This window comes from Schistocerca piceifrons, chromosome 6 (genome assembly GCF_021461385.2).
Source record: "Schistocerca piceifrons isolate TAMUIC-IGC-003096 chromosome 6, iqSchPice1.1, whole genome shotgun sequence".
Taxonomy (NCBI): Eukaryota; Metazoa; Arthropoda; class Insecta; order Orthoptera; family Acrididae; genus Schistocerca; species Schistocerca piceifrons.
Genome location: NC_060143.1, coordinates 395655651 through 395666379, shown reverse-complemented (window position 1 = coordinate 395666379; position 10729 = coordinate 395655651). Strand labels below are relative to the sequence as shown.

The following is a 10729-nucleotide window of genomic DNA, read 5'->3' as shown; positions in this document are numbered from 1 at the left end:
CTAGCACAGTGTTGCTCTTTTCGCATCGACAGTAAATTACATCAGTACCTGACACTTCTTCGGACCGAGCGAGGTGGCGCAGTGGTTAGCACACTAGACTCGCATTCGGGAGGACAACGATTCAATTCCGCGTCCGGCCATCCTGATTTAGTTTTTCCGTGATTTCCTTAAATCGCTCTAGGCAAATGCCGGGATGATTCCTTTGAAAGGGCACGGCCAACTTCGTTCCCCGTCCTTCCCTAATCCAATGAGACCGATGACTTTTCTGTCTGGTCTCCTCCCCCACAACAACCCAACTTATTCGGATTCCCCACCCAGCCCGAGTATCGATATGGAGGAAACGTCAGAGAAACTAGGATTTTATACCACGGCCGCAGACACACCTCGCTCGCGCGGAAAACTGTACCGCCGCTGCGAGCATGTCATGAGGGCCAGTCAGCTGACGCATGAGTGCCTGTAAATACATTTGGTTGGCAATTGATTTTAAACTAACTTCCCGGTGAGCTAGAGTAAAGTTTTAACTCAGCTCAGAACTGGAGGACAAAGAAATATTAATGAGCTTTCTTGTCCGGTGTGTAGTACAGGGTACTTTGTTTTACCGCTATAATTTTCCGATGAGCTAGAGACTTCAAATTTTTAATGTAGCTCAGAAGTGGATGCGTATTAACTCGCTTTTTGTCTGATGTGTGGCAGATGGTACTTGTTTATCATCATCACTTACCGATGAGCTGGACGCTTGAAACTTTCAAAATACCTCATAACTTAATCAGCATGTGACATTGACACGTTTTCATGTCTGTTTCGTGTACCGCTGCTATTCCGGCTGTTCGTCTTCCATTTGTTAATGTTCCGTGGTAAGAATGGTTGCCGGCAAGCCCCTGTGAGCTATATTTCTCTAATTTTTACCCTAGATGTCTTTTTGTCAGGCAATAGTAGGCGAAATCAACGTATTGGTTTAAACCCGAAATAATACTGAAATTTACCACAAGTCTCTGTTGCAAACTCATCAAAAGTTTGAAATCTATTGAAAAATTTGACACACTCAAGTCTAATAAGCAGAAATTAATAATTTAAATAAAAGCTTCTTAATATAACATGTTTTTAAAACGGACTTAAATGCATAAAATAATTTCTGCTAGTCGCATACAGATTCCTAGCCCCATATAAGTCATGCTGAAAATTTGTGCTTGTAAATTTTTAGTAATGAAAATTATTGTAGAATTTAACATGAAGAAGTGGAGTGCGTACTTATGTAATTATTTTGTACATCTTGACCCGTTTTAAAATCGTGCTATATTAGGACATATTTGTATAATTAATTTTGATGTTTGTGCTAGGATCTCATAGGATTTTTCTCGTCATTTAGGTCGCAGTTCTTGCTTTTATTGGCCAGACGAAAATTAACGAAAGCTACCCAGTAAATGAGATAAATAGATTTATTAAGATTTATTAATAAACTAAATGTGTATACTGTCATTAGAAGTAAGTTTTCAGTTGTTATCAATGTTAAAAATGAGTTGCGGACGTCAGATTATTTTCCGTGTTAGTCTCTATAACTTAACGAAATCCAAACATCTATATATTCACTGGATTTGTAGATATTTTATGTGGCCTCACCCTCTATTGCACACGCTGATAGGTCAAAAGAGATCAGAGCGCGTAGCAAGTGATTTTTATCAGTATCCGTATTTCGAAAATAATAAGACAGGAAATGGCCCATAATAGTGACGAACAGTGTACAGTGGACTGTTGGGGACATGGAAAAAGTGTCGATTTTTCTTGGTATCTCGACAATTTTTTACTCGATACTTTGTAGCTGATTCTTTTACTCATCTCAGTGCTTCATAGCAGGTATCGTATTGAAGTATCCTAGTTATGAGCTATTACATTTTGATTGTTTACCCGTAACTAGGGTCACCTGACTCGTTCCAGATACTTTTAACAACTAAAATCACGAGCACCAATACGCCAACAAACGCACGCGCAGTGTGCGTGCGGGCGCCAGGGCACACGAAAACATTTGCGCGCCGTGCGGGATTAGCCGAGCGGTCAAGGCGCTGCAGTCATGGACTGTGCGGCTGGTCCCGGCGGAGGTTCCAGTCCTCGCTCGAGCATGGGTGTGTGTGTTTGTCGTTAGGATAATTTAGAGTAAGTAGTATGTAAGCTTAGGCACTGATGACCTTAGCAGTTAAGTCCCATAAGATTACACTCACATTTGAACATTTTTTTTTTAAACATTTGCGAAGCTTTGCGAACGGTGGCAACGTTTCGTTCGCATTCGCTCACTTGGAATTCCCTTGTTTCCATGATTCAATTTTGTTCTTGTATAGCTGTTTGAAGCAGTTTAAGTGCAAGAATGTTGAATCAGTAGATGTAATGGCGTCTACAAAAACTGAAACTTGGTGGAATTTTGATAAACGTGATAGTAATGAAGTGAGGTGGAAATTGCATTTCAAATCTGAAATCTTCGGGAAATCCTTCAATCACAAAAAAAGCGGTCACGGATTTCCTCCAGCATAATAGCAAGGTAAAATTATATACTCAGTAAGATAATAAACGTAAGCGTAAACACCACCCACTGATTAGGCCTTAGGACCGTTCAGTTCCGATTCGCTGACTACCACCTGCCAAACAGTAGGAGGATTGATCTATAATTGTGGGACACATGAACGGCATCCCAACAATCCCTCCAAACGTCACTGGCAGTAACAAGGTAATAAGAGATACTTCCTGGCAGATTAAAACTGTGTGCCCGACCGAGACTCGAACTCGGGACCTTTGCCTTTCGCGGGCAAGCGCTCTACCAACTGAGCTACCGAAGCACGACTCACGCCCGGTACTCACAGCTTTACTCCTGCCAGTACCTCGTCTCCTACCTTCCAAACTTTACAGAAGCTCTCCTGCGAACCTTGCAGAACTAGCACTCCTGAAAGAAAGGATATTGCGGAGACATGGCTTAGCCACAGCCTGGGGGATGTTTCCAGAATGAGATTTCCACTCTGCAGCGGAGTGTGCGCTGATGTGAAACTTCCTGGCAGATTAAAACTGTGTGCCCGACCGAGACTCGAACTCGGGACCTTTGCCTTTCGCGGGCAAGTGCTCTACCAACTGAGCTACCGAAGGTAATAAGAGACTGAAGAGAACGTTAAATACAATATCTGATCAACAGTATTCGCACACACCTGTGTTACCTGAGTAACAAATCTATTAGGCACATTTAAACCCTTGTAAGGACGCCTAGGTCGACTTTTGGTCTGTTGGTGATACGAGTTTGAAGTGCAAACGAGAAGGAAGAATTATAGCCAAACCACGATCAGACACACCTCATGTATAGACGCACACGGACCGTCGAGCTTTACGGAGGATGGTAATAAAAAATCGCATGAAGTCAGCGGAAGAAATCACTGGTGAGAGCAGTCCAGCTAGCACAATGGCTGTGCGTAGGGAGCCAGGGGGAATGGTACGATGGTCGAGCAGCTCCGTATTAGCCACACATTTCTGTAGTCGTTGTTAAGCGACGGCTGAGGCGATGTAAATAACGACGGCATTGTACACTGAATGAATGGAAACGAATGACAAGCGACGAATCATGTTGTACCATGTGGCAATCCGATTGAAGCGTTTGAGTGAATTCCTAGAGAATGTTACCTGCCACCGTGCGTAGAGTGAAAGTGAAGCACAGACAGGGTAGTGTTGCTGTATGGGAGTGTATTTCGTCGTTAGGGTGTGGCCCATTTATTGTGCTTAAGAGAAAGCTAAATGCTGAAGGATATGAGCACATTTATGAGATTCTGTGGTGCATACAATAGAGGAGCACTTCTGAGACGTTGATTACATCAGCATGACAATGGAAATTAACACAAAGCAACATCTTTGATGCCAAGGTTTGTGGACAGTAAAACTCCTTAAGTGATGTATTGAAGTTTGCCATCGCGGCTTGTGTTGACAAGTATTCACTTTGTTACATCCTGCAAGATTGGCCATTTCCTGCTTTATAAGCCATTTTCAAACGCAGTAGGTGCCCATGTACAATATTATCCTGATATAAACCGGCGAATATAGGAGATCAGAAAGCAATGACATAGCATGCAAGCGCCACAGTTTAAAAAATTCATTGTAATGTTCGCATGTTATGTGCTAGCTTCCCGATCGGATATATCCGTCGATTAGTAACAGAATAATTGTGCAACACATGGACACCAGAAGTACGGCTGCGGTACCCCAAATGAAGAAACTGAAATTCCCGAAACGTACCGAGCTACCAAGTCCCGATCAGAATCCACCAGACACCCGCGTCCAACATCACTACCATCTCTAGTGTTTGCCCCTGAAAAACAATGGGCTGCCATTCCTCCACAGAAACCTCATGGAAAGTGTCCACAGCAAAGTTCAAGCCGTCGCAAAACCGTAGAGTCGACACACTCCATATTAGTACAGGGTGGTCCATTGATACTGACCGGGCCAAATATCTCACGAAATAAGCGTCAAACGAAAAAACTACAAAGAACGAAACTCGTCTAGCTTGAAGGGGGAAACCAGATGGTGCTATGGCTGGCTCGCTAGATGGCGCTGCCGTAGGTCAAACAGATATCGACTGCGTTTTTTTTTAAATAGGAACCCCCATTTTTTATTACATATTCGTATAGTACGTAAAGAAACACGAATGTTTTAGTTGGACCACTTTTTTCTCTTTGTGATAGATGGCGCTCTAATAGTCACAAACGTATAAGTACGTGGTATCACGTAACATTCCGCCAGTGCGGACGGTATTTGCTTCGTGATACATTATCCGTGCTAAAATAGAACGTTTACCAATTGCGGAAAAGGTCGATATTGTGTTGATGTATGGCTACTGTGATCAAAATGCTCAACGGTCGGGTGCCATGTATGCTGCTCGGTACCCTGGATGACATCATCCTACTGTTCGGAACGTTCGCGGGATAGTTAGGTTATTTAAGGAAACAGGAAGTGTTCAACCACGTGTGAAACGTCAACCACGACCTGCAACAAATGATGATGCCCAAGTAGGTGTTACAGCTGCTGTCGCGGCTAATCCGTACATCAGCTGCAGACAAATTGCGTGAGAATCGAGAATCTCAAAAACGTCGGTGTTGAGAACGCTACATCAACATCGATTCCACCCGTACCATATTTCTATGCACAGTGAATTGCATGGCGACGACTTTGAACGTCGTGTACAGTTCTGCCACTGGACGATGACAGATTTTTGCACGCGTTCTATTTAGTGACGTAGCGTCATTCACCACCGGCGGTAACGTAAACCGGCATAAAATGCACTATTGGGCAACGGAAAATCCACGATGGCTGCAACAAGTGGAACATCAGCGACCTTGGCGGGTTAATGTATGGTGCGGCATTATGGGAGGAAGGATAGTTGCCCCCCATTTTATCGATGGCAATGTAAATGGTGCAATGTATGCTGATTTCGTACGTAATGTTCTACCGATGTTACTACAAGATGTTTCACTGCATGACAGAATGACGATGTACTTCCAACATGATGGATGTCCGGCACATAGCTCGCGTGCAATTGAAGCGGTATTGAATGGCATATTTCTTGACAGGTGGACTGGTCGTCGAAGCACCATAGCATGGCCCACATGTTCACAGGTTCTGACGTCCCCGTATTTCTCGCTGTGGGAAAAGTTAAAGGATATTTGCTATCGTGATCCACCGACAACGCCGGACAAAATGCGTCAGCGCATTGTCAATGCATGTGCGAACATTACGGTAGGCGAACCACTCGCTGTTGAGAGGAATGTCATTACACGTATTGCCAAATGCATTGAGGATGACGGACATCATTTTCAGCATTTATTGCATTAATGTGTTATTTACAGGTAATCACGCTGTACCAGCATGCGTTCTCAGAAATGATATATACACAAAGGTACATGTATCACATTGGAACAACCGAAATATAATGTTCAAACGTACCTACGTTCTGTATTTTAATGTAGAAAACGTACCTGTTACCAACTGTTCGTCAAAATTGTGAGCCATATGTTTGTGACTATTAGAGTGCCATCTATCACAAAGCGAAAAAAGTGGTCTAACTAAAACATTCATATTTCTTTACGTACTACACGAATATGTAATAAAAATGGGGGTTCCTATTTAAAAAAACGCAGTTGATATCCGTTTGACCTATGGTAGCGCCATCTAGCGGGCCAACCATAGTGCCATCTGGTTTCCCCCTTCAAGCTAGACAAGTTTCGTTCTTTGTAGTTTTTTCGTTTGACGCTTATTTCGTGAGATATTTCGCTCGCTCACGATCAATGGACCACCTTGTATACACTAACGGGTGTACGAATACTTTTGTTCAGAGAGTATTTGTTAGTCTAAATTCACGACGAAATTTATGAAAGAGGGAAGTAAACAAAGAAATCGAGTTCCAAGAATTAAGGTATTAAAAACTATCATAGGAAATGATTTCTCTGCGTTGCGATCGAATATGATAGATTAACTGGAAGAATTCACTTTAAACTCTTCATTTAAACACTCTGATAACGTAGAGATAGGGAGTATCTACTCTAACCTTTTTACCGAAGATAAGTATCGATATCTCATGGTGTCGATACTCTTACGAGTACGATATTTTTCTTGCGAGAGTACTAATGAGGTCGACCCACTATCCCCTTTGATTGTACGGTATGTATGCAGATGCAGATGTAGAACACCACCAGTCAGATGACGAAGCTACTGAGTCAGATCAGCAGAAAATTAAAAACAGCACACAACGGTGTCGTTAGTGACGTGGGCCATTTCTCCGCGTTATTCCAGTCGCGCCACGCGCCGGCTCCCCGCGTGTGCACGCTTTCCGAGGCGCGGACGCTCAGGAGTTATGGCGGCCGCGTGGCGGGACTGCGCTGGCCCGCGACAGCTCCACACGAGCGCGTAATATATGCGACGAGGCCGCGCGCACGACTTGATAGGTTAATGGTTAGCGTGCACTCTTCCTCATTTGTAGCAATCAGCGCGGGCATTCCGCGAGACGTCACCCGCGAAACAGCCGCGCTGGAGTCTCCAGCCGGCTGCAGGCTACGGCTTCTGAACGACAAACACACAAACACACACACACACACACACACACACACACACACACACAAACGCGCGCGCGCGCGCCCGCACACACACTGCAGACTGAGTTAAATTAGTTGGCAGCTGACGTTTAAAGCCCAAAGCCGCAACGTTGTCGCGACAACTACAGCCTCTAGCCAGCGGCCTCAGCGCTGCACTCTCCGCGGCAAAAGAAAACTGCTTCACTACCACTGGAACGTACACGAGTGGACAAAAATGTGGAAAAACAGAAAATGCAACACATTAGCATGCCTAATAAGGTGCAGAAAAGCCGTACGATTTTCAAGGCAATCTTATACCATTCTGGAAAGCTGTTGCAAGTTGAGGTAACGGTGATGGAGGTAAACTATGTGATCAAAAGTATCGGGACACCCCCAGCAACATATAGGTGCATTGTGCTGACACTTACTGCCAGGTACTCCATATCAGCGAAAACATGGTTCAAATGGCTCTGAGCACTATGGGACTTAACATCTGAGGTCATCTAGAACTTAGAACTAATTAAACCTAACTAACCTAAGGACATCACACACATCCATGCCAGGGGCAGGATACGAACCTGCGACCGTAACGGTCGCGCGGTCCCAGACTGAAGCGCCTAGAACCACATGGCCACTGCCGCCGACCATATCAGCGACCTCAGTAGTCATTAGACATCGTGAGAGAGCAGAATGGGGCGCTCCGCGCAAATCACGGATTTCGAACGTGGTCACATGATCGGGTGTCACTTGGGTAATACGTCTGAACGCGAGATTTCCACACTCCTAAACATCCTTTAGTCCACTGTTTCCGAAGTGATAATGAAGTAAAAACGTGAAGGGACACAAACAGCACAAAAGCGTACAGGTCGAACACGTCTGTTGACTGACAGAGACCGTCTACAGTTGAAGAGGATCGTTATTATGTCTCACTGTTTAGAGGCATAAAACCCGTGGGAGTTTTCAGCTAGCATGAAAGCTTTCACGACCGGATGACATATCTTCTGGTAAATCTTCCGGGATGTAAGGTGGTGGTCCATGAAACTCTTCAGCTCCTAACGTTTCGTCCAGAGCTGCGCTGATCTTCAGAGGGGTGTTTCTCCTCCGGTGAGTCTTAGATGTGTTACGACCCGTGGCTCTACCCTTCATTAGATCCCTGCAAAACTCTTCATTTCAGCAGGATAATGCACGACCGCATGTTGCAGGTCCTGTACGGCCTTTCTGGATACAGAAAATGTTCGGCTGCTGACCTGGCCAGCACATTCTCCAGATCTCTCACAAATTGAAAACGCCTGGTCGATGGTGGCCGAGCAACTGGCTCGTCACAATACGCCACTCACTACCGATGATGACTGTCGTATCGTGTTGAAGCAGCATGTACAGCTGTACCTATACTCGCCATCCAAGCTCTGACTCAATGCGCAGGCGTATCAAGGCCGTTATTACAATTATTACAGTTCTGGGTACTGATTTCTCAGGATCTATGCATCCAAATTGCGTGAAAATGTAATCATATATCAGTTCTAGTATAATATATTTGTCCAATGAATACCCGTTTATCATCTGCATTTCTTCTTGGTGTAGCAATTTTAATGGCCAATAGTGTACACTCCTGGAAATTGAAATAAGAACACCGTGAATTCATTGTCCCAGGAAGGGGAAACTTTATTGACACATTCCTGGGGTCAGATACATCACATGATCACACTGACAGAACCACAGGCACATAGACACAGACAACAGAGCATGCACAATGTCGGCACTAGTACAGTGTATATCCACCTTTCGCAGCAATGCAGGCTGCTATTCTCCCATGGAGACGATCGTAGAGATGCTGGATGTAGTCCTGTGGAACGGCTTGTCATGCCATTTCCACCTGGCGCCTCAGTTGGACCAGCGTTCGTGCTGGACGTGCAGACCGCGTGAGACGACGCTTCATCCAGTCCCAAACATGCTCAATGGGGGACGGATCCGGAGATCTTGCTGGCCAGGGTAGTTGACTTACACCTTCTAGAGCACGCTGAGTGGCACGGGATACATGCGGACGTGCATTGTCCTGTTGGAACAGCAAGTTCCCTTGCCGGTCTAGGAATGGTAGAACGATGGGTTCGATGACGGTTTGGATGTACCGTGCACTATTCAGTGTCCCCTCGACGATCACCAGTGGTGTACGGCCAGTGTAGGAGATCGCTCCCCACACCATGATGCCGGGTGATGGCCCTGTGTGCCTCGGTCGTATGCAGTCCTGATTGTGGCGCTCACCTGCACGGCGCCAAACACGCATACGACCATCATTGCCACCAAGGCAGAAGCGACTCTCATCGCTGAAGACGACACGTCTCCATTCGTCCCTCCATTCACGCCTGTCGCGACACCACTGGAGGCGGGCTGCACGATGTTGGGGCGTGAGCGGAAGACGGCCTAACGGTGTGCGGGACCGTAGCCCAGCTTCATGGAGACGGTTGCGAATGGTCCTCGCCGATACCCCAGGAGCAACAGTGTCCCTAATTTGCTGGGAAGTGGCGGTGTGGTCCCCTACGGCACTGCGTAGGATCCTACGGTCTTGGCGTGCATCCGTGCGTCGCTCCGGTCAGTCGTGTGAAGTTAGCACCCCTTTTTCGAGAAATATACATTTTTTTCAGAGTTCTTGATAGATATGGCATAGTTCTAGAGTTCTTTGTACAAAATTTCAATAGTTCTGCAGAATTTAGCGAAGAAAACCACAATATTCGAAAAAAATTTCGTATCGAAAACGTTCTTTGGCAATTTCCGCAAAATGTAAATAAGTACAAGAGTTCTGAGCACAGTTCTGAATAGAGCTCCAAGAGTTCTTTCGAAAATCTAAGTAACATTTTTTTGTGCATCTAATAGTTTACGAGATAATTGCATTTTAATGAGAAAATCTTTTCACTTACTGTGAAGTTGGCACCCTTTTTTTCAGAAATATATATTTTTTTCAGAGTTCTTGACAGATATGGCATAGTTCTAGAGTTCTTTGTACAAAATTTCAATAGTTCTGCAGAATTTAGCGAAGAAAACAACAAAATTCGAAAAAAATTTCGTATCGAAAACATTTTTTGTCAATTTTCGTAAAAATTAAACTTGTACAACAGTTCTGAGGACAGTTCTGAACAGAACCCAAAGAGCTCTATCGAAAATCCCAACAACATTTTTCTATGGCGATAATGGTTTGAGATAAATTGATTTAATATGGGACACACTTTCTTTACGGAAAATATAAATATATTCGTACAACAGTTCTGATGACAGTTCTGGACACCACGTGAAGAGTTCTATCGAAAATCCTAGTGAAATTTTTTTGTGCAGGTAATAGTTTAAGAGGTAATTGCAACTTAATTAAGAATTCCATAAGAGCTCCTACTGTGAAGCTGGCACCCTTTTTTTCACAAATGTATACTTTTTTCAGATTTCTTGATAGATATGCCATAGTTCTAGAGTTCTTTGTACAAAATTTCAATAGTTCTGCAGAATTTAGCGACGAAAACAATATTCGAAAAAATTTTCGTATCGAAAATATTCTTTGTCAATTTTCGCAAAATGTAAATAAGTACAACAGTTCTGAGCACAGTTCTGAACAGAACTCCAAGAGTTCTATCGAAAACCCAAGTAACATTTTTTTGCGCAGCTAA

General features: G+C 44.2%; 1 non-coding gene across 1 annotated transcript; it reads right to left on the bottom strand.

Moving 5' to 3' along the window:
• Positions 1–2748: 2748 nt before the first annotated feature.
• On the bottom strand, positions 2749–2823 carry Trnas-cga. The gene has a single exon. It is a non-coding gene; the product is annotated as a tRNA-Ser (tRNA).
• Positions 2824–10729: the final 7906 nt, after the last annotated feature.